The sequence below is a fragment of the Hypanus sabinus genome, chromosome 7 (genome assembly GCF_030144855.1).
Source record: "Hypanus sabinus isolate sHypSab1 chromosome 7, sHypSab1.hap1, whole genome shotgun sequence".
NCBI classification, from domain to species: domain Eukaryota; kingdom Metazoa; phylum Chordata; class Chondrichthyes; order Myliobatiformes; family Dasyatidae; genus Hypanus; species Hypanus sabinus.
Window position 1 is genome coordinate 156,587,834 of NC_082712.1, and position 26,028 is coordinate 156,613,861.

The 26,028-nt window shown below is 40.5% G+C and overlaps 1 long non-coding RNA gene across 2 annotated transcripts in view; it reads right to left on the reverse strand.

Annotated features, from left to right (window-relative positions):
• Positions 1–26,028, reverse strand: part of LOC132396432 (uncharacterized) — a 73,713-nt gene that overhangs the window by 46,099 nt on the left and 1,586 nt on the right. For both annotated transcript variants that reach the window (XR_009512984.1, XR_009512983.1), the window contains exon 2: positions 22,152–22,596. This is a non-coding gene — a long non-coding RNA (uncharacterized LOC132396432). The remainder of the gene's footprint in view (positions 1–22,151; positions 22,597–26,028) is intronic.

Sequence of the window (26,028 nt, forward strand, 5' to 3'; positions counted from 1 at the left end):
AAGCTGCCTAATCCTTCTACCGAAAGTAATTATTCCCAGTATAGCCACTGGAATAACTATTCTCTTCTGCATTCCTTCTGAGTCATTTCATTGCCATCTATTCATTGAATTTCCTGCTACAAATTCCCCATCCAAGCATAATCTTTGCAGAATAGTATATAGATCCCCAGCAATAAAATCATAATTATGAACTGGAAAATGATCCGAGATATATCTCATAAAAATATGATACAGCTTGTGCTTAAGCGATAACCAGCCATCTGGATTGACAGCAATATAGGACAATTTACTTCAGGCAGTATTTTCTTTTGCTGTAACACCATGTTCCAAGATATTGTGTGGTTGCAGATATAAGTACCGTCATTCAATTCCTCCTACCAATCACTGCAGTTGAAATGCCAGGAGGGTGGGAAAGCCTGTGGACTGATAGCTGGTCCAATGAAAGCTGAACAATTACCATAGTTTTGTGGCATTTGATGAAATTGGATCTGTATTCATCAAAATATCTTTGAACTATACACATTTCTAGTCCTTGGGATATGTCAGCATATATTATCCCATGACAGAAGAAGCATTCAGGTCAATGCAGTTAATGATTACCAAGCATTCACCTTTGAGACCAGTACGAATGTCAATATTCATAATATGAAGAACAGATGGCTTTAGCTATAAACATCACTAGCTGCAAGTACTCGTGTCAATATGGAAGATTAATTTTTTGAAATCTCTGCCTTTAAGCTGGGCTAAGGATGCTAGACACAAGGAAAGAAGTCACGATAGAGGCCTGGGCCTTTTCCTCATTTAAATGCCAGGAACTGAAATTGCTGTCAAAATGCATTGGCCAGTGGGAGTCACATAAATACTGGTTACTCTTGTGGACCAGAATTACGAAGAACGGCTGTCAAAATCTTTGCAGTAACAGGAAGATGAAAGGCTCCAGGGCCAGGGGCGCATTTATTTCCCCAAGAATTTATTGCGGAGCTTGGAGAGAACAACTGTAGATCCTTGCAAATAATCAAATTTAGAACACAAAATATAAATTCTTGTAGATATTGTTCCTGTGTCCCCAGAACCTTCCTAAGTAGCTTCTGCACTGTCAGGATTGAGATCCTGAGTTAAATTGCTTTGAAGGTCGGAATTAAGTCTTCATGATTAGGCAGTTCTATATAAATGAGACATTATCGCTCTAAAATCCTGGAGGTTAAAATGACAATGGACAGCAAAGCTTCTGCAATATGTGATTTAGCAGCCAATTGTTTTATTCTACAAAGTATCCACATAAATGAACTTATTTATTGGAGAGCTCATGCTTACCAATAACAATGCAAGACTTTTATTCCAGATTCTGTTATGAAATCCCCTGTTGCCATGGTGTATTTGAATATGTCACTACACCATTAGTCTAGGTCTCTGCATTACATAATGACCATATTCCTTGCTCTACTTATTTCACCTCTGAATGTTGATCAAAACATAGATTTTAGATTAATTAATATTGATTCTCTTCATGAAGTCCAGTTTATTGCAAGATTCTTGTAATGTTAATATTAAATTGTGTAAACAAGTTGCAGGGCTTCTATCAGATCCCCACTAAGACTCTCCCAGAACAGCAGCATAACTGGGTTGTGTTAAGCCAGTCTGATTTGTTACGGCACAGAAACAAGGTATTAAGCCTCCTGGGTCTGTGCTTATTTTTTGAGAACCAGTTCCGTAGGTACAATTAGTAACTCTTTCTGTGCCCTGTAGAATATTTTTCCTTGTGTCTGTCCAATTCCCTTTCAAAAGCCCTGATCAACCTTTTCTTCACTGTCCTTAATGGTAGGGAAATTCCAGATTGTGACTACTTTTTGCTTAAAAATGTTTTCTTTTAGACCATAAAGGCACAAGGCATAGGAGCAGAATTAGGTCATTTATTCCATTGACTCTGCTCCACCATTCCATCATAGCTGATTTATTATCCCTCTCAACCCCATCCTTTTGCCTTCTCCCCATAACCTTTGATACCCTTACTAGTCAAAAACCTTTCGATATGCCCGATGACTTGTCCCCTACAGCCATCTGTAGTAATGAATTCCACAGCTTCACCACGCTCTGGCCAAAAGATTTCCTCCTCATCTCTGTTTTCTTATACCTCTTGTCCACGACTGAATAAGGGCTTCCTGATCCTGAACGTTGCTAATAGGCATTCCATTTTCCCTTGTCCGAAATACCAAGACTGGAATAAGCTGGTCAGTCTAGACTGGATCTTCTCTAGGACTTTCACATCCTTTCCAAAATACTGCTTGTATTTCTATGTTCTTCTGTATATGGGCAACACCATTGGATGTAGTTGTAGCTCCAAGTGATGCCTTATAAAGTTTCAACAGAACCTCCCAGAACTGTATTTTATTTCTCAGCTTATGTGATTGTCTAACGCCTTTCTCTACGTATCCTGTCAACTTCAATAAAATTAATGTTTACACGCGGATTCTATAATTGCAAACACCCTTTAGAGTGGTGCCATTTAAGGGATTTAAGGGTTTAGTACTTTTTTTTTAAGGATTATATGGGTTGGCACAACATGGAGGGCTGAAGGGCCTGTACTGTGCTGTAGTGTTCTATGCAATGGTTAATGTTGTTGAAAAACAGTTGAACAGGTACATGGCTAAGAAAGGTTTATAAGGTTATGGGCCAAACACTGACAAATGGGACTAGCTTGGATGGGCACCTTGGTTGTCATGGACCAGTTTGCTGAAAGGGCCTGTTTCCGCGCTGTATGGTGACGCTCCCTACTCTTCATGCCAAATTCTATCATTTCACGGTGTTACATGTCAGCTACCGCCAATCTGCACATTCTCACTATTTTCTTTGGAACAGTTGAGACTGGGGCATAACTGTGTATAAACTTATGAGGGACCAAATAGAGGAAATAGAGAGGAAAGCCCAAAGGTGCTGGTAAAGGACTCAGTGGTGCTGCACATGGTGCAATTGTCTCCACACTAGAGTGACCTGGGATCAATTCTGACTTACCCTCCTACATGGACAGAGCTTGCTAGATCTCCCTGGTTCTTGGCTGCTCCAGTTTTCTCCCAAATCCTGAAGGTCTGCTGGTTGCTAGTTTGCTATACCTATTTCTCATAGCAGAGAGGATCAATCATGGAGCATAAACTCAATCTAATTGTAGAAAGTTGGGAAGGGCAATGATGATATGTAATTTCACCCAGAGGGTGTAAGAGATCTGGAAATGAACCTCTGAAAGCTTAAAGAACTGTGACATTCAAGAGAACAGATCAAGTTCCATAAATGCAATTAAATTGGGTAGCTTTTTTTTCAAATGACATAGTCACAAATATGTATAAACCCACCCGATTTGGCATTTTTTTTATTGATTTACCACAATTCTTTTTGCACTGACCTTTCAGTCCATTTCCCCCCATGCCACCACTGACCTTATCTCTTCAAGTTCAAGTTGAATTGTCATTCAATCATACCTGAAGACAGCCAAGTGGAACAGCGTTCTGCCAGGGCCAAGGTGCAAACCACAGTACCAACAGTCATACACACCACAAGGCACATGTAGCACATATAAGATAGCAGTAAAATACTGTCACACAAGAAAATAGTCCAAGTCCCTGAGTCCATGACTGTTCAGCATTCTGCAGTCGAGGACAATACAGCTTGTCTTCTGCCGAGCGAACTCTAGGGGGCAGCACCGACTCCATCGTGTACGCCATGGCACACTGCCTCCAGCACTCTGGTGGAGTGCACTGACTCCAATGCCTCTCTCTCTGGGCAGTTGCAAACAGGCGACACTGCAGCCTGAGGCCTATTCCTTGCTACAACCGAGGCTACGCAGCTCCCCTGCTGACTGCCAATGAAACAGTGAATCGGACTTGCAGCGTTCTACATTAACACTGTCCAACAGGGTCTTGTGATCACAAGAAAAGCAACTAAGATGATCGCTTGTTGTCAGACTGTGCACCCACTCTGATGCAGGTAGCAGCACAAATCAGCTTCTTCAGTTTCCCCGCCAATGAGCAACTTGCAGGTGGGGCAGACCTGCTATACTTTAAGTTCTTAAAGCCTGACAGGGTCTTGCAATTGTAAAAAGTATGTTTAAAAAGACAATAACATCTTTGGTTGACCCCATAGAGCCCACTGGTCTGAGTGTGGCACCATCTTACCCATCCCTTCCCTGGACCTTAATTTTTTGACCAACGTCTTGTGTGGGAATTTGACAAAAGCCTTCTGAAAATTCATATACATGACATTTGCTACATTTCCTTTATCCAGCTTCAATGTTACCTCATCAATGAAGACAACCAGGTGAGTAATACACATTTTATCTTTAACAAGTCCATGAAGGCTATTAATCGCAACTTCTCTAATTGCCATTTAATTATATTAATAGTATTATCTCTATAACCTTCTCCATTACCAATCAGATTCCTTTATCTCCAGCCTTTTACCTTTCCCACCTGCCTGACTCCACCAATCACCTTCTAGCGATCCCTCCTCCCCTCACCCCACCTTTTTATTCTGGCATCATTCCCTTCATTTCCAGTCCTGAAGGAGGGTCTGGGCCCAAAACGTCAACTATTCCTTCATCTCCATCATTGCTGCCTGACCTGCTGAGTTCCTCCAGCATTTTATGTATGTTGCCAAGATTAAATTAACTGGTTGCCGGTAACTTTATTTTCTTCACACTCCCCTTTTCAATAGAATAGTCACATGTGGCACTTCTCAGTTCTCTCGGAGGACTAGAAGAGCATGGCAATTTCTCCTGCAAGCTCACCCTTCCCTCAGCATCCTAGGATACATCCCATCCAAACAACTATCCTCTTACCACTCCATTCATTTCAACTTCCTCCCCATCCATTATTACCATGATCTCCTCTTCTAGTTTGAAAGTATCCTTTTATAATAAAGTACCCATTTAAAATTCTAGACAATCTTAGATGCATAGAATACTTTCAGTAACTGCCCCGCCCCTTAATCTTACGACTATATTTGTATTGGTATAGAGTAAGACTTCCAGTTTACCTTTTACATTAACTACCAGTCTTTTTCTCGTAATTTCTCTCTCAGACTTATTTTTCTTTTCATGTCTTCTCAACTTATTTTATTCAATCCCACTTTTTATTATTTCTGTTTCAGTACTATTTTTAATTTAACTATTTAATATACTGTACATATATACTCACAGTAATTGACTAATTTATTTTTTCCCAGTACTGCATTGTAATATACTGCTGCCGCTAAGTTAACAAATTTCACAACATATGCCAGTGATAATATACCTGATTCTGATTCCCGATATTACTCGCCAGATATGCCTCACCCACATCCTTTTCTCCTTCATTATATTCCCCACTTTCTTCACCATCCAGGGGAAACGAGATCTGGTTCTCTTTTATTTCCCCTTTTTGAGGAATGTACCTCACATAACTACTGTTGAAAGGTCACACATTACGCCACTTCAGCTTACTTGCAAATATTCTACTAAATTCTGACTAGGTCACTTCTCACCCCATTGAAGAAAACATTGCTCCAATTAAATATTATAGATTGCTCTTTTGCCTTCTCTATTATTTACCCAGACATGATATATGATTTTTTGGTGTTTGTTAAGATATAAATCTTGGTTTACAGAGCCATCAGTCACTTTTAAATTCTGCACCTTTATGCCCTTGATGTTGTATTCATCTGCACCTTGCAGCAGAATGATTCCCTTTACAACGCTGTATTAATTTAGTTTGCACACGGTTCTCAGGAGACTAGAAAAATAAGCAGTCTGGTTCTAATTAATCACAATCTTAGAGTGATTCTATCACAGCATGCGAGTGAACTTATGAACTGGTTTGGCTCCCCTAAGTGTGTGCCAATCTTAGGAAGCTGATTCGATGGAAATAACTGAAACCACAAGACATCTTGAGAAGTAAGTTAAGTCTAAACTTCATCATGAATTTTTAGACAAATTTTGTGTCCGCAGACAAGAATACCAAATAGATTACCCTGAGAAGCAACACTGTTTGTACAAATACTCAATTTCCCAAGACTGCACAGTATCTGATCTCAATTATACATCATCAAGTATTAATATCAGGTATCAAATGTTTTTCACTTTCCCATTGTGACTCAAAGACCCGCTGATTTCAGGAAGAATTCATTTCCAAACTTTCTACATTTTGTGATTTCTACTTCCATTTAATACTTTTTATTAACACGATTTGCCTTTATTATTTTTACATCCTCACCAACTATTTGCATTTTCCTTCTTGTGTCAATGTAGATCTTTTATATTATCTCTATTTTCATGTCTGAAGTTTTTTTCTCCCTACACTGTCTGTAGTTCCCAACTTTACTAAAAGATTTATTTAATTTCCAATCTTCAGTATTCATGAAAGGTGCACACCCAAAAATTACCTTTTCTCCCCCAAAAAGAAACTGACTGTACTTCCAGAATTGCTGCTTTTTCATTTCATTTACTAACATCTTCAATTATATAGTATGGCTTTTAGTGCTTAATACTTTTATAATATTTCCTTTTTTAATCCCTTATGTTTGCCTGAAGTCACATTGTTTCATCATGTACTCTACACAAGAAATTATTTTTAAAGGTGATGAAGGAATCATAAGAAATCTGCAAGTCTGTTTTTTAATTTGATTATTTATTTGCATGTTTTCTATTTTCTTTTTACTGGTAAAACTAATCCTGCTATTGTATCACTACTATTTCCCCCTACCTTCAGTCAATGAAAACAGAAGTGAAAGACTGTGCAACTATTTGCAGATCTCTTACAAAAAATTCTGAAATATTCTCTAATTGAAATCTCTATTTCTGACTAAAGTGTCATAAGGTCTATATAATGAATATTCCACGGCACCAAATTCTATTGGTAGAGTTACCGTCATAAAGCTCTAGCAGTATGAGTTAATCCTCATCTTGGTGCTGTATGTGTGCCATGTGCATATTCTCCCTGAAATTGCGTGGGTTACTCATGGGTAGTCCACTTCCCTCCCACATCCTAAAGGATATGAGGATCGGTAGGTTAGTTGGCTACTGTAACTGTGTAAGTCATTGGGCGGGAAGGTCAGATGACACAAAAAGTTAGACAGGGGGTATGTGAGACAGCATGATGGACTAAAATGCTCTCCTAAAGAATCATTAAGAAATCATAAAGAAATGGCCTGGTAGCCTGAGGGAACAGTTTCTTCCCTCACACCATTAGACTTCTGAGCTCCCTGCTGCATCGCATTTGAAGAGATGCTGATGAATTTGTTCTGACCCTGACATTAGTTAATCTATGTAGATTAACTAAGTTAGATATGGCCCTTGTGGCTAAAGGGATCAGGGGGTATGGAGAGAAAGCAGGTACAGGGTTCTGAGTTGGATGATCAGCCATGATCATACTGAATGGCGGTGCAGGCTCGAAGGGCCAAATGGCCTACTCCTGCACCTATTTTCTATGTTTCTATGTACTTTACTTTGTTTATTTATGTATAATTCATTTGTAGATTTTATTTTTACTTTCATAAGTTATACGTGTGTTACATGTACTATTGTGCTTTGCACCCTGGTCCAGAGAAACATTGTCTCATTTGACAGAATACAATTATCTTGACTTGATATAAGAAACCATTCTAAGGTCACTGATTATCAGCCCAACAGTTACTCTACTTCAGCTCCTTATTTTAGCATCTAATAATCCATTGACTTCATCATTATTCAATTCATGTACAGTTATTATCAAAGAATGTATAAATTATACAATCTTGAGGTAGCTTGCTCACGGATAGCCACAAAGCAAGAAACCCAAAATAAACCAATTTTTTAAAAAAGAATAAAAACTAAAAATAAAAGACCAAAATTCAACCTACAATTATAACAGCTTAGTTGCGTAGACATGAACACTAAGGCATGAATGTTGGAAACTCTCCAAACACAGGTGCGTACCATGGTTCTCCTCACCTGTAACCAAGGTCATCATTCCATTCCAGAAAGATTACAGCAGTAACATGAGATCGGAAAAAGAGCAGGGGAATCAGCTGGTGGCCTTGTTTGTGATGTGTGTGTCAGTAGACTTCTCTTTAAAAATCAATCGTGCCTGTTTGATACTTGCAAAACAGGCCCAAGCTACTAGAGTTAAGTAGAGAGCATATAAAATCACACAGGCTAATGCACAGCATGACTTGGATATTCTAGTATCACTCAAAGTACAAACATGCAAATAGACGAGGTTGGTAAGCATTAAAACTGAGTGAATTTTGCTACTTCAAAGGCACTATAAATACCAGTCATTATGTGGATAAGCAATTTTAGCAACAATTTTGAGAATGTGAAGAAAGGCTTTGGAACAAATAAGCACATGGTTCTAATTTGTGCAAACCATAATATCCCAGATTCAAAGCATAGGGTAATAATAATTTAATATTATAGAGAAAAAATAAACTGTGTTGATTAGCAGTCTGAATTCTCGCCACCAGGATAAAAAGGTAGTGCACACCTTTATAAATGGAATGATCTTGCCTTGTCAATGACATGCTGGCATCACCATTTTCCACTCTACTGAAGCAACAATATTACTCATCACTATTCTTACAGATAGTTGCTCAACAAATGCACTTTAGCATTCATTTTGAGAGATAAAGCAAGGCTGTAATGCTGAGGCATTTATAAGACATTGGTCAGAGAGCACATGGAGTATTGGGAGCAGTTTTGAGCCTCTGTCTAAGAAAGGATGTGCTGACATTGAAAAGGGTGCAGAGGTGGCTCACGAGAATGATACTGGGAATGACCATGTTAACTCATGAGGAATGTTTGTTAGCTCTGCATTTGTACTTGCTCGAGTTCAGAAGAATGGCGGGGGAGTGGAGGTGGGATGTCTCATTGAAATCTATCAAATATTGAAAGGCCTAGATAGAGTGGACTTGGTGAGGATGTTTCCTATAGTGGGGAAGTCTAGGACCAGAGGGTACTGCCTCAGAATAGAAGGATATTGTTTTAGAACAGGGATGAGGAGGGTGGTGAAAATCTGGAATTCATTGCCACAGATGGCTGAGGAGGCCAAGTCACTGGGTATACTTAAAGCAGGTTCTTCATTAGTGAGGGTCTTAAAGGTTATGGGAGAAGGAAGGAGAATTGGGTTGAGAGGGATAATAAATCAGCCATAATAGACTGGCAGAGCAGGCTCAATGGGCTGAATGGCCCCATTCTGCTTCGATGTCTCACTGTACTGCCAACTGAAAACCAGCCTGCTGCCGTGCAAATTAAATTAATGGGATGTGCGATCAAATCAAGAAACAATGTGGCTCTTCACGCAGGGCTGTTTGTTAGATGGAAAATCATTCAACATCAGGGATATTCCACAAAATTGAGAGAAGGAAAGAGGAATCAAAAACCCAGCCAGATTACCATTAGACATGAGAGCAGAAATAGGCCAACTGGCCCATCAAGTCTGCTTCTCCATTCCTCATTCCTGATTTATGATCCCTCTCAACCTTATTTTCCTGCCTCCTCCTCGTAATCTTTGATGTCCTGGCTAATCATGAACCTATCAATCTCCATTTTAAATATTCCCAATGACTTGGCCTACACAGCCATCTGTGGCAATGAATTCCACAGATTCACTTCCCTCTGGCTAAAGAAATTCCTCCTCATTTCTGTTCTAAAGGGACATCCTTCCATTATGAGCCTATGCGCTCTGATCATAGACCCTCTCACTATAGGAAACATCTTGTCCACGTCCACCCTGGTGGTACGGCAGGGAGAGAGATATCAAGCTAAATGGGAGATCAGCGGTCAGTATCAAATGATAATGAAAGGTTCAAGCTAAGGACAGACTGAAGGTCAGGATCAGATTTAATATCACTGACATATGTCATGAAATTTGTTGTTTTGTGGCAGTGGAACATTGCAATACATAATAATAAAAACTATAAATTACAATAAGAAATGCATATGTCAAAATTAAAGCAGACTATTAAAGAGAGCAAAGAAAAATGAAAAAGACAGTGAGGTAATGTACATGAGTTCCTGATAACAACGAGAAGAAGGCATGTCCTGGGTGATGAGGGTCCTTTATGATGGGTGCCAACTTTTTGAGGCTGTGCTATTTGAGGGTGTCCCTGGCGGAACATACAACTTTCTACAACTTTTTTCCGACCCTGTGCAGTAACCCCTCATACCAGGCTGGCAATGCAACGAGTTAGAATGCTCTCCATGGGAGGAGAAAGGCTTGGAACACAAGGATTACCAAAGGCCAGCAGGAAGCAGAACAGAACAGCATCCGAGCTGCAAGCAGAACATTCTGTTGAAGAGGTTGTAAGTAACGACAAGGGTCAGGTGACGAGTCCTGAACCTGAAAAAATAAGTTTCTCTTTCCAACATATGCTGCCTGACTTGCTGAGCGTTTCTTGTATTTTCAATTATTGTTTGAAGTTTCCAACATTTACATTTTTTTTATTTTCGAGAAACAGGTGGGGTTGTTTATTCAAAGTGACTAAAGCAATAAATCATATCCCAGCTATAAACTGGGAAGTCACTAACCTTCAGTTAGAGTACGGAGTCCACATATATTGGTGAGGTAAATTGGTTTATTATCATCATAGATACTGAGGTATGGTGAGATATAGTGAAAAATTTTGTTTTGTATGCTGTCTATAAAGATTATTTCATTACATCAGTGCATTAGGGTGGTACAAGGGAAAACAATAACAGAATAACGCTCATGAGGAAATCTGCAGATGCTGGAAATTCAAACAACAACACACACAAAATGCTGGTGGAACACAGCAGGCCAGGCAGCATCTATAGGGAGACGTTGTTAGAAAAATATAAGAGCGAATCCAGAGGTAATTTTTTTTAAACAAAGTGGTGAGTGTGTGGAACACACTGCCGGGGTGGTGATAGAAACAGATTTATTAGGGAGATTAAAGCAACTCTTAGACAGGTATGTGACACATGGATGATTAAAAATGGAGGGCTTTGTAGAAAGGAAAGGTTAGTTTGATTATAGAGTAGATTAAAAGGTTAGCACATCACCATGGACCAATGGGCCTACATTGTGGTCTATGTTCTATGTTCTAGTGCAGAATAAGGCATGAAAGAGAAAGTACAGTTTAGCTAGAGAATAAGATGCAATGCCATAATGAGCTTGATCATAAGCTTGATTAAATTTAGCTGACAGTTTCCCTGATGCCTACAGTTAAACCTAAACAGATGCTTACTTTTGATTCACATAAACATTCAAATTCCACTCCACTTTATTAGCCAGGCTTGTAGGGCACAATGGTCCTTAATGACTTGGAGCTAATATTTCAAAGCCCACTGAAGCAACTAAAATCTGAATTCTAATAGACTAATTTGGTGAAACTGTATCTAATCCAAATCTACCTGCTGTAGCCTATAAGACAGTTAAGATAAGATCCTCAATTAGCCATTGTTCTGATTTGTGGAAAATTCAAAACGGCATACAGTAAGTATATAATTTTGCTTAGGAGAGTGACAGAGATCATTTCAGGGAACATGGTCCAGATCCAGCTCCCGGACAAATAAAATGTAGAGCTGAGGATAAACTTGGGCTGGAGGTGGGAGACAAGAATGGGAAGTGATTTGGAGGTCAACTGAACAGCTGGGAAAGCACAGAATTTCAGTGACAGCACCAGACATAACTGAGAAGTACTGGACAAAGCACAGCCCAGATTAAACTGGGTGATAATTTCTATGAGCTACAACCCTGAAGAGCAGCAAGAATGAAGAAAGAGTCAACTAATTAAATGGTAGAACCAGACTGGAAACACACTAGTAACAAAAATTGAATGACGCATAGTTTGAGCAGAACCTTGTTAAAGTATTTAAGTGAGGTTAAACTAAAACCAATTTAATTATTATGCCTGATTTAAAATTAGTTTCAGTACTAGAATGAAGCTGTGCCCAATCTTGGACTGGAAATTCAGAGCGAAGTTCAGGGCATGCTTGCTTTTACAATCAATCTAGGAGTTCCATAGAGAGGCCCTCTGTTGGTTAGGGTTGACTATGGAAGTTGCATCTCAACTGTCTATGTGATATGTAAGCCAGGGCAGTACGATATAGAGAGCAAGCTGTTGCCCATGTAGTAGGCTCCCCCTCTCCATGCAGCTGATGAACCCAAAGGAATGGCAGAGACCGATACAGTTTGGCACCAACGGCATAGCAATAGTTGCTTGAGAGCATTAAACTCAACGTAGGACTGTTTTAAGGGCTCCAGCTCCAGACTTTTCTTCAGGATTTCCTCCTGAAGCCTTCCCCATGGGTGGGTATAGCTGCAGGGCAGCAGAAGTTTGAGATCAGAAATTTCTTTCTCTTAGATGAGCTGCCAAACATGGCTGACAAGCTCCATCTCCCAAAATGACTGGTTTTAAAGAGCTAGTAACTGTCTTTGCCCCTTCTGTCGGTAGAAATGGTTCCACCAGGCTTAATAACTAAATCACACATGAATGCCAGGAGCTGGACTTGTTGTCAAAGGCTATTTGAGACATACACCATTGGGAACATTTAATAAGTAGTGGGAGCTTATCACCACTATACACCACCCCCCCCCCCAAGCAACCTTAAGGAACCAGAGTTCCATAATATTATGAATATTTGGACAAATATTTAAAAAAAGACCTTTACCACCACAAGTACAACATGATGTTAAGCATTGACAGCTAAAAAAAGAGAGGCATACTATTGAAAATATGTATTATATTTTAAGTGTAACTGGTACTTCAGCAACTCTAATGTTTCCTCATGGATGGGGCAAGGACTTTCAATGAGAGGAATATTTCACATGCAGACAGTGGATGCAAACATAATAACAATAATTTAATCATTTAATGATATAAATAAAATAAAAATCAGCAGAGACATAAAGCAGGCGGCTCATTTGCCACCACCTGATTTCCATTAGCACATCATGCCATGATCTACCTTGGATGGGTCTTGATTATTTCAAAGAGGTCTGGAGTTAATCTCATTAAGCCTTCTGAATGGAGAACTGAGAAGGGCAATGGTTTGCAGACAACCGAGACTACTTACACATAAGCAGATCATTTTGCAAAAATGAATTAGACTGGCAATCAGATCTGAAGACCTAAAAAAACTTGCAAACTATGATCTATTTCAAAGCAAACATACACAAAATGTTGGAGAGACTCAACAGTTCAGGCAGCATCTATGGAAGGAAAAAAACAGCCAACATTTCAGGCCGAGACCCTTCTTCAGAACCAGAATCAGGCTGAACTTTGTGGCAGCACTACAATGCAATATATATTTTAATAAACCAAACCGTAAATTAAGGTATGACTATGTATATTAAATATTTAAATAAGTAATGCAAAAAAAATGGAAATAAAAAAGTAATGAGGTGGTGTTCATGGATTCAGTACTGGATTAATCTGAAAAGAAATTTATTTTAGTTTTGCAGTCTAACAAGCGATAGACAGGCACTTGTAAGTGGATTAAAATGAACATTGAAACACAAGAGGCTTCAGATGCTGAAAACTGGAACAAAAAGCAAACTGCTGAAAGAACTCAGCAGGCCAGCCAGCATCTGCGGAGGTGAGGGATCATTGACATTTTGACCTTGCATCAGGAGTCGGTGAAAAGCACACTTAAACCTGCACTGGAAATCTTGATGGTAGTGTTATTATTTTACCTGGCATGTTCATTTACTAGTTTGCAGTGCTCACAATGGATGCAGACAAAATTATCATCTAATGTGCAAGTGGTAAGGTTGAACGGAATGATAGACCTTACTCGAACAATGAATAAATGACTCATCTATCAACCACAATTTCATTAACTTCTCGAAAGAGAAGTTAATGAAATTGTGGTTTTACCCTGTCTCATTTATAATACATTGTTTGGCATGCTCCCAAGTGGAAAAGTATAATAAAATAATTATTAAAATACTTTAACTAGAATTAAAAAAATAGCAGTAGCTAAGTTTCGAGACAAAAAGCATGGAAATGGAAATTAAGCACATAAGTACAGTACAGACCCTTTGGCCCACTAAATTGTGCTGTTTCTTTAACCTACTCAAAGATAAATCTAACTTTTCCATCTCACATAGCTCTCCATTTTTCTTTAAGATCATAAGACACTGGGCAAGATTAACCCATCTGGCCTATCGAGTCTGCTTGGACATTCCATCATGGCTGATTTTGGCTCTTTGAGTCTCTGACTAATCAAGTACTTATCAACCTCCACCTTAAATATACTCAATGTGGCAATGAATTCCACAGATTCACCACCCTCTGGCTAAATAAATTTCCCCTCATCTCTGTTCCAAGTGGATGTCCCTTTTTTCCTGAGGCTGTGCCCTCTGGTCCTAGGCTAACCCATTAAAGGAAACTTCATTCCTGTACTTTCTCTAGCTAGACCTTTCAATATTTGATAAGTTTCAATGAGATTCAGCCCCCAACAACTCTTCCGAACTCCAGCAAGTACAGTCCTCGAGTCCTCAAATGCTGCTCATATGTTAACTCTTTCATTCCCTGAATCATTCTCATGAAATCCCTCTGGACCCTCTCCAACGTGAGCAATTTTTTTCTGAGATGAGGGGTCCAAAACTGCCCTCAATACTTTGCATGTGGTCTGACCATTGCCTTCTAAAGACTCAGCATTACATTCTTGCTCTTATATTCCAGTCCTCCGAAAAACTTGCATTTACGTTCCTTACCATCGACTCAACATGCAAGTTAAACCTTAGGGGATCCTGCACAAGGACTCCCCAGACCCGTTGCACTTCTGATTTCTAAATGTTCTCCCCATCTACATCATTATTCCTTCAACCAAAGTGCATGACCATACACTTCCCTACATTATATTCCATCCGCCGATCCTTTGCCCATTGCCCCAATCTGTTTAAGACTTACTGCTTCCTCAACATCACCTGCCCCTCCACCTGTCTTCCTATGATCCGCAGAGTTGGCTACAAAGCGATCATTCCGTCATTCAAATCATTAACAAAGATGTGAAAAGAAGTGAGCTCAACCCTGGCCATTGTTGAACCCCACTAGTCACCAACAGCCAAACAGAAAAGGGCCCCTTTATTTCCACTCTTTGCCTTCTGCCTGTCAGCCAATTTTAGAAACATAGGAAACAATACAGGCCCTTCGGCTCACAATGGTATGCTGAATATGTACTTACTTTAGAAATAACTTAGGATTACCCATAGCCCTCTATTTTTTAAGCTCCATGTACCTGCCCAGAAATCTCTTAAAAGACCCTATCGTATTCGCCTCCATCACCGTTACCAGCAGCCCAATCCACACACTCACCACTCTCTGCGTAAAAACTTATTCCGACATCTCCTCTGTACCTACTTCCAAGCACCTTAAAACTGCGCCTTCTCGTGTTAGCCATTTCAGTCCAGGGAAAAAACCTCTGACTATCCACTCGGTCAATACCTCCCATCATCTTATACACCTCTATCAGGTCGCCTCTCTTCCTCCACAGCTCCAAGGAGAAAAGGCCGAGTTCACTCAACCTATTCCCATAAGGCTTGCTCCCCAATCCAGGCAACATCCTTGTAAACCTCCTCTGCACCCGTTCTATGTTTTCCACATCCTTCCTGTAGTGAGGTGACCAGAACTGAGCACGGTATTCTAAGTGGGGTCTGACCAGGGTCTATATAGCTGCAACATTACCTCTCGGCTTTTGAACTCAACCCCATGATTGATAAAGGCCAATGCACTGTATGCCTTCTTAACCACAGAGTCAACCTGCTCAGTAGCTTTGAGTGTCCTATGGACTCGGACCCAAAGATCCCTCTGATCCTCCACGCTGCCAAAAGTCTTACCATTAATACTATATTCTGCCATCATATTTGACCTACCAAAATGAACTACCTCACACTTATCTGGGTTGAACTCTATCTGCCACTTCTCAGCCCAGTTTTGCATCCTATTGATGTCCTGCTATAACCTCTGACAGCCCTCCATACTATCGACAACACTCCCAACCTTTCTGTCATCAGCAAATTTACTAACCCATCCCTCCACTTCCGCATCCAGGTCATTTATAAAAATCACAAAGAGTAGGGGTCCCAGAACAGATCCCTGAGGCACACCACTGGTCACTGACCTCCATGCAGAATAAAACCTGTCTACAACTGCTCTTTGCCTTCTGTAGGCAAGCCAGTTCTGGATCCACAAAACAATGTCCCCTGGGATCCCATGCCTCCTTACTTTCCCAATAAGCCTTGCATGGGGTAGCTTATCAAATGCCTTGCTAAAATCCGTATACTCTACATCTACTGCTCCTCCTTCATCAATGTGTTTAGTCACATCCTCAAAAAATTCAATCAGGCTCCTAAGGCATGACCTGCCTTTGACAAAACCATGCTGGATATTCCTAATCATATTATGCCTCTCCAAATGTTCATAAATCCTGCCTCTCAGGATCTTTTCCATCAACTTACCAACCACTGAAGTAAGACTCACTGGTCTATAATTTCCTGGGCTATCTCTTCTCCCTTTCTTGAATAAAGGAACGACATCTGCGACCCTCCAATTTTCCAGAACCTCTTCCGTTCTAGCAAAGAGCATTGCTAGAAGCTCAGCAATCTCCTCCCTCGCCTCCCACAGTAGCCTGGGTACATCTCATCCCATCCCAGAGACTTATCCAACTTGATGCTTTCCAAAAGCTCCAGCACATCCTCTTTCTTAATGTCTATATGTTCAAGCTTTTCAATCCGCTGTAAGTCATCCCTACAATCAGAAATTGCCAGTAGACAATCCCTCCATGACTTCCTCCTTTTCTGCAGCCATAACACTATCTCTGATCAGCAGTGAAACGTCCCCACCTATTTTGCCTCCTTCCCTGTCCTTTCTGAAACTTCTAAAGCCTGGCACTCAAAGTAACCATTCCTGCCCCTGAGCCATCCAGGCCACAACATCATAGCTCCAAGTACTGATTAGGCTCTAAGCTCACCTGCTTTGTTCATGATGCTTCTTGCATTAAAATAGACACATCTCAAACCATCAGTCTGAGCGCATCCCTTCTCTACCACCTGCCTATTCTCCCTCTCGCACTGTCTCCAAACTTTCTCTATTTATGAGCCAACAACCCCTTCCTCCGTCTCTTCAGTTTGGTTCCCACCCCCAAGCAATTCTAGTTTAAACTCTCCCCAATAGCCTTAGTAAACCTCCCTGCCTGGATATTGGTCCTCCTGGGATTCAAGTGCAACCCGTCCTTTTTGTACAGGTCACACCTGCCCCAAAGGAGATCCCAATGATCCAGAAATCTGAATCCCTGCCCCCTGCCCCAATCTCTCAGCCATGCATTTAACCTCCACCTCACTCTATTCCTATATTCACTGTCCTGTGGCACAGACAGTAATCCCGAGATTACTACCTTTGAGGTCCTGCTTCTCAGCTTCCTTCCTAACCCCTTGTAGTCTGATTTCAGGACCTCCTCCCATTTCCTACCTATGTTGTTGGTACCAATATGTACCATGACCTCTGACTGTTCACCTTCCCACTTCAGGATATCATGGATGTGATCAGAAACATCCCGGACCCTGGCACCTGAGAGGCAAACTATCATCCGTGTTTCTTTCCTGTGTCCACAGAATCAACTGTCTGACCCCCTAACTATAGATCTCCTATTTCTGCTGCCTTCTTCCTTTCCCTACCATTCTGAGCAACAGGACCAGACTCTGTGTCAGAGGCACAGCCACTGTTGCTTCCCCTATGTAGGCTGTTCCCTCCCGACAGTACTCAAACAGGAACACTTATTGTTAAGGGGACAGCCACTGGTGTAGTCTTTAGTATCTGACTCTTGCCCTTCCCTCTCCTGGCTGTTACCCACTTATCTGTCTCTTGAGGCCCCAATGTGACTACTTACCTATAGCTCCTCTCTATCACCTCCTCACTTTCCCTGACCAGACCAGTTCCTTAACCTGGTCCCTAAGGAGCTGCAGCTCAACACATCTGGCACAAATGTGGCCATCTGGGAGGCTGGGAGTCTCCTGGACTTCCCATATCTGACACCTCGTACGGAACACTGGCCTCACAGACATACTTCCTGTTTCTATTCTACTCTCGTAACGTGCCTTGCCTCGACCCCTTATTGCCGAAGCCCTGTTGAGCCAAAGCCCCCCTACTCTGTCTACCTCTACTCCATCATCCACTCCTCTGACGCCCATTCTATAAAGCTGTCTTCTTTTTAATCGCTTCCTGTCAGTCTAACTCACTGACGTCCATGTGCCTGCGCAGTCGTTCCACTCATGCCTGCCCATGACACTCTCAGATTGCTAGCATACTGCCAGTGTCTTCTGCAGTGAAGGCAGATGCAAAATACTATTACACTCATCTGCTATTCCTTTGTCCCCCATTAATACCTCTCCAGCATCATTTCCCTGTAGTCTGATATCCACTCTCATTGCTCTTTTACTGTTTATATATCTGGAAAAACTTCAGGTATCCTCCTATAAATTATTGACTAGCTTACCTTTGTATTCCATCTTTTCTCTCCGTGTGCCTTTTTCATTGCCTTTGGTTGTTTTTTTAAAAGCTTCCCAATTCACTAACTTCCCATTAATTTTTGCTCTATTATATGCTCTCTCTTTTGCTTTTATACTGTCTTTGACTTCCCTCGTCAACCATGGTTGACTCAGCCTCCCTTTAGAATAATTCTTCATCTTTGGGATGTATTGAACCTATGCCTTCCAAATTGTTCCCAGAAACTCCAGCCACTGCTGTTCTGCCATCACCCCTGCTAGTGTCCATTTCAACTCAACTTTGGTCATATCCTCTCTCATGCCTCTGCAAAACCCTTTACTCGCTGTAATTTGGATAAATCTGACTTTAGCTTCTCTGTCTCAAATTGCAGTGTGAAATCTATCATATTATGATAACTGTCTCTTAAGGGTTCCTTTGCTTTAAGCTCCCTAATCAAATCTTGTTCATTACACAAAACCCAGTCCAGAATTTCCTTCCCTCTAGTGGGCTCAACCACAAACTGCTCTAAAAAAACATTTCATAGGCATTGTACAAACTCCTTCTCTTGGGATCCAGCACCGATCTAATTTTCCCAATCTACCTGCATATTGAAATCCCTCATCTCTATCGTAACATTGCCCTTTTTACATGCCTTTTTATCATTTGTATCCTGGCTATAAGTTGCATTAGATTTTCAGAAAGCTGCTGTACATAAGCCAATAATACATAAAATCAGATTGGGAAATACCTACTGGGATCAAAAACAGTTCTTCCACAATGTTCCAGTCAAAAATGTAACAGAGGATGCTAAAAGAACTTTTAGATTTATAAAGAGTAAAAGACAGGCAAGAATGGATATCAGACTGTTTGAAAGTAAGTATTTTGCATCACTGTTAATTGTGGAAAACATCAGCAGTATGCCAGAAATACAACAGTGTCAAAAGTGAGTGTAGTCGCTAGTACTAAAGAGAAGGTGCTTGAGAAGCTGAAAGGTCTTAAGGTAGATGTCTACTGGACCAGATGGACTACAACCCTGGGTTCTAAAAGAGATAGTTAAAGAGATTGTGGAAGCATTAGTAATGATCTTTCAAGAATCACTGGATTCTGCAATGGTTCCAGAGGGCCAGAAAATTGCAAAGTCACTCCACTCTTCAAGAAGTAAGGGAAGCAGAAGAAAGGAAATTGTAGTTGGTTAACCTGACCTCAGTGGCTGGGAAAATGTTGAAGTCCATTATTAAGGATGAGGTTTTGGGGTACTTGGGAGCACATGTTAAAATAGGCCAAAGTCAGTATCGTTTTCATAAGGGGGAACATTCTTAATGTTTGCTATATCTAAAGTCAGTTAAATGAAAACATGGTTGATAAAACTATCAATGAGAAAGTATTCAGTGTGGAAAACATGGTTGATAAAATTTCTTCTTGCATTTCTTTTGTACTATTATGGAAATTGAGAAGGCAATTACATCACTTCTGTCCCTGACACTCCTGAATTTCGAGAATACTGATAGAGTCTTCCACAGTCGAGACTAATGCAATATACTTATTAAGTTCATCCGCCATTTCTTTGTTCCCCATTATTACCCCTCCAGTGTAATTTTCCAGCTGTCTGATATCCACCATGCCCTTTCTTTTCACAAGCAAGAGAAAATTTGCAGATGCTGGAAATCCAAGCAACACACACAGAATGCTGGAGGAACTCAGCAGGCCAGGCAGCATCTATGGAAAGAAGTACATTCCAGGCTGAGACCCTTCAGCAGGACTGGGAAAAAAGATGAGGAGCTAGAGCACATCACCTTTCTTTTACTCTTTAAATATCTGAAAATAACTTTTTGTATTCTCTTTTATATTATTGGCTAGCTTGTCTTTCATCTTTTCTTTCCTTATGGCTCTTTTATTTGCTTTCTGTTGGTTTTTAAAAGCTTCCAAATCCTCTACCTTCCCACTAATTTTATGCCCTTCCTTTTGCTTTTATGTTGTCTTTGTCAGTCACATTGCATCAGCCATCATTCCATGAGTACCATGGTAGTGTACCATTAGCATGATGCTATTACAGTTCAGGGTGTTGGAGCTTGGAGTTCAATCCGGGCATCCTCTGTAAGGAGGTTGTACTTTTTCCTGTGGTATAAGTGGTTTCCTTCCAGGTGCTCTGATTTTCTCTCATAATCCAAAAACATACTGGTTAGTAGGTTAATTGGCTATTGCCTATTGTTCCATGATTAGGCTAGGCTTAAATCAGTGGGATGATGGTGGCGCAGTTCTACGTGTTGGAAAAGACTGTTCCAGACTGTAAATAAAACAAAAATAAATAAATAAATAAATAAATAAATAAATCCTCCCTTTAGAATAGTTCATTTTTGGGATGTATCCATCCCGCACTTCAGAATTGCTTCCAAAAACTCCAGTCATTCTGTTCTGCAGTAATTCATGCTACTGCTATGTTGTGTATTTAATACTTCAGTAACACTTGAGTAATATTGTAAACATATTGTTTGATTAAGCATTCTTTGTTGTTTACATCATTCATTAAAGGTTATATGTAAAAGTATGTGAATGACATACGTCACTGTGCTACCACATCATATGTGTCCATCACTGCACCACCATGTCATGAGGGCATGCTAACAGTAAAACTAAACTAAGAGTGGACATGTTATTCCCAGGTCCTTGTTTTTCTTTCAATTAGTTTATGTTTTGGAGTCACAAATGCCAATGAGTTTCAAAGGTGTGTTCAGAATAGAGAGCTGTCCTTTCAGAATGGAGATGAAGAGGAATTTCTCTAGCCAGAGAGTGGTGAATCTGTGAAATTCTTTGCCACAGGCAGCTGCGGAAGCCTAGTCTTTATATATATATTTAAAGCAGAGGTTGATAGATTGTTGACTGGTCAGGGCTTGAAGGGTTATGGGGAGAAGGAGGAAATTCAGGCTGTGAGAAAAATTGGATCAGCCATGGTGGAGCAGACTCGATGGGCCAAATGGCCTAATTCAGCTCTTATATCTTATGGTTTTATGGTCTTATGATCCCAGTAGTCAAGAAGAATTGGTCTGCCAGGATCTGTGGTGACCTTAAGGTCACCATCTACCCAAAACTGAAAGTAGTTCAATATCCTCTGCCCAGGATAGAGGATATCTTTACAAGCCATTCTTGAGGCAAGATGGAGTTAGAGGAGAGTCCAAAGTGTTTCTCACTATAAACACTCACAGAGTGTGTTATTGTTTTCATTGTCTCATTTTACCTGCACTCTGGGAGAAACATATGGACCAGGTGCTGCAAGGCTGCCCAGGCACTTAATGTTACCTGGATGACATCATTGTTACCAGTGAGGAAAATAAGGATCATCTCCAAAAACTCAAGACAGTATTATAAAGATTAGAAGATTATGGGCTCAGAGCACGAATGCAACAAGTGAGAATTCTTCAAACCATTTATTACTTACAATAGTCACACCATTGAAGCACAAATTACACAAACATGCTAAGAACATTCAAGCAGTGGTAGATGCCCCAAGGCCAAAGGATGTTTTATAGTTGTGGTCCCTTTTTTGGATTTGTCAATTACTATATCAGGTTCTTGCCAAATCTGTCTACTGTCCTCCACTCGTTGAACTCATTACAACAGATCAGGAAGAAATGGCAATGGACAAAGCAGTGTGAGGTGGCTTTCCAAAGGGTAAGAGAAGTGATAATGTTAAACACTGTACTCACTCATTATCATCCACATTGTCCAGTGAGTTTTACCTTCGGTGTGTTGCCTTATAATATAGATGCAAGTGTTGGAGCTTCATCCCTGTCATCTGGGCATGGTCAAAATGAAACTGTTGGCTCGAAGCTTTGTCTGGTGACCTGGAATGGATCAGCAGATTGGGCAGCTTGCCATGCACTGTTCAGGATGCCAACACGTGCAGAGGGTGCCAAGAACAGCAGCTCTACATCTCTGGGAGTAGCCTGCATTGCCCTGAGAGAGGATTCATGTGGATTTTGCCAGACCAAATTTCTTAGTAGTTGTGGATGCAGCTACTAAGTGGCCAGACATGTTTCCAATAGCCCCCACTACTGCCTCGCACACTGCTGATGTGTTGAGAAGCCTCTTCTCAGGGACTGGTGTTCCAGAACACTTAGTCAGTGACAATGTGGACAGTTTCAGTCAGTCCTGAAAATGAATGGAATAAGATATGTTACATCTGCACCGTACCACCCAGCAACAAATGTGTCCAGTTTCCTCCTTGGAGATCACACTGCTGCACATTAATCAACAACTCATCGGCTACACTGGCCCTGGGTTATCTCTTGCTTGGATCTCCTCAAACTCAGTCTCAGAAGGAATATGCTGGACAAACAGCTCAGACAATTTGAGAGCTCCTCAGACAGGGAGGCTGGATGCTTCACTCCTGGAGAAGCAGTCCTGGTGATGGACTATAGAGGTGGTCAAAAGTGGGTACTTGGAAAGATTGACAAAACTGGACCACTTTCCTACACAGTGGAGACCGCATCCAATGTCATCTGGAGTTGACACATTGGTTAGTAGAATCCATTGTCAGAGAATAAATGTGCCCAGAGCTGTCAGAATAACATCCTACAGAAACAGAGTCAACTCCTACAACCACCATGGAGGAAGCCCCAGAAAGTGAGATTGCTTCAGAACCATACATCTCAGCTGCCATGCAAAGTGAACCCCCTTATCAACAAAGATATTATCTCACAAGAATAAGAACTCATCACAGCAATTAAACCTTTAGACCTGAATGGGACGAATTAAAGCTTACTATTCTTCAGATGTCTGTATAGTATTTGAATTATATTGTATACTGTGTATACAGGTGAGATGCATTCTGTATTGAGTTGGAGTTTATAGTTAAGTCGGTGCAGAGTGTTATGTATTTAATATTTCAGTAATATTGTAAATATATTGTTTAATTAAATATTCTTTGTTGTTTACATAATTCATTACAAGTTATGTGTAAAAGTATGTGAATGTCATACATTATTACACCACCACACCATAAGTATGTGCTTTACTAAAAGTAAAATTAAACGAAGTATAGACATGTTATTTCCAGCTCCATGTTTTTCTTTCAGTTAGTTTATGTTTTGAAAACATAACATGCTGGTGAACCCTTCCAGTCATCTTTGGCCAGACCCTCTCTCATGCCTCTATAACTCCCTTCACTCCATTGTTAGGCAGACACATCTGATTTTGGATTTTCTATTCTAACTGCAGGGTGAATTCTATTATATTATGATCACTCTTCTAAAGGTTCCTTTACCTCAGCTCCTTAATCAATTCTGTTTCATTACATAAGAACATAAGATACAGGAGCGGGAGTAGGCCATCTGGCCCATCGAGCCTGCCCCGCCATTCAATAAGATCATGGCTGATCTGTCCGTAAACTCAACTCCATCTACCTGCCTTTTCCCCATAACCCTTAATTCCCTTACTATGTAAAAACCCATCTAACTGTTTCTTAAATATATTTATGAAGAACTGCTTTTCTGGGCAGAGAATTCCACAAATTCACCACTCTCTGGGAAAAACAGTTTCTCCTCATCTCTGTCCTAAATCTTCTCCCCTGAATTTTGAGGCAATGTCCCCTAGTTCCAGTCTCACCTACCAATACCCAAAACAAAATTGTCTTTCCTCCAGTAGGTCAACCACAAGTTGCTCTAAAAAGCCATCTTGTAGGCATTCTACAAATTCTCCCTCTTGAGATCCAGCACCAGCCTGATTTCCCCAATCTACCTGCATTTTGAAATATCCTATGACTATTGTAACATTGCCCTATTTACATGCCTTTTCTATCTCCCATTGTAATTTGTATTCCACATCCTAGCTATTGCTCACAATCCTGAATATAACTCACATCAAACTGTTTGCGTCCTTGCGGTTTCTTAACTCTACCTACAGGGTTTCTACATCTCCCAATCCTATGTCACCTCTTTCTAAGGATTTGATTTCATTTTCTACCAACAGACCCACCCCACCCCCTCAGACTACCTGCCTGTTCTTTCAATACAATGTGTATCCTTGGATGTTAAGCTCCCAACTATAATCTTCCAAATATACCAACTTCAGTTCTGTATTCATCACCCTTTTCAATTTTGCCCCCATGTTACACTTCAACTCATATCACTGACTGTAATTTTGCCCTATCATCCGTTTGTCCTTCAGATTATTATCCGTCTGTCTCACTACACACTGCATCCACTTGTATACCAGCAGTACCTTTGTACAAACATTGCCATATTTCCTGGAAGCAAAAAACCCAACCGTTCTAGATCAGAATGGCACTAGCAAATGTTTGGTTCTTGGCCCAATGATTACTTTTGATTACAATATAACACACAAATATTAGGAGGAAAGTCCAGAGTAAGCAGTAGCAGCTTTTGTGAACTGCGTGGTAACTTGACATGGATTTTTTTTTGGGATCTTGAAACTTGTAACAGTTTACTTAAAGTTATTTACTTAAACTATGCTTATTTACAAGCATTGCAAAATAGTTTTAAACTTCCTTTATTTTTTGTCCAGTATGGGGAAACGGTGAGTAAATTATTGTACTGCCATCCAGAAATCAGTAGGATTAACTGGAGGTTCAAGTTCAAGTCTCTGAGAGCAGCTGGGAACTTAGCTGAGAACATCTGGAAAGATGACGCAGCATGGCAATGGAGAAACTATTAGACTGTTGCAAAAATATATATCTCGTCAACCAGCTTCCTTCTGCATTCAACGTGGCCTTTGCACGATCGCATTGTGGTTGACATTTCACAGCTCTCCAAAATGGTTTAGGGAATCATGATATTTGAGAGCACTTAAACAAGGGCAGTAAATTAACTTGGCATAATATTCACCTTGCAAATTCCTTGCCAACAACATCAACCTATCATGAATAAATTAAATTTAAAAACTGCCTAAGGTGGTTTTCCAGCCTTGCTGTGGCCCTTTTCCATTGTTCTTACAGGACGGGTTTTGATAAGAGTATGCCACATGGATGCTCCTTTAGATATTAGCTCAGGAGCACTGAAAGCCTATCTTTGCCATACTAGAGGCCCCTAGGATGCTTTGAGTCAGTAACTCCTCCTCGTCTGTACCTGAGAAATATACACTCAGTGGCCACTTTATTAGGTACACTTGTACAACTGCTTGTTAATGCAAATATCTAATCAGCCAATCATGAGGCAGCAGCTCAGTACATAAAAGCATGCTAACATTGTCAATATGTTCAGTTACTGTTCACACCAAATATCATAATGGGGAAAGAAATGTGATCTGAGTAGCTTTGGCCACAGAATAATGGTGCTAGGTATCCCAGAAACTACTGATCTTCTGGGATTTTCACGCACAGCACTCTCTAGAGTTTACAGAAAGTGGCATGAAGGCAAAAAACATCCAGTGAGTGGCAGCTCTGTGGGTGAAAACACTTGGTTAATAAGGGAGGTCAGCGCAAAACAGCTAGAATAGAATAGTTAAAGCTGACAGGAAGGTGACAGTAACTCAAATAATCACACGTTACAACAGGGGTGTGCAAAAGAGCATCTCTGAATGCACAACACACCAGATCTTGAAGTGGATGTCTTACAACAGCAGCAG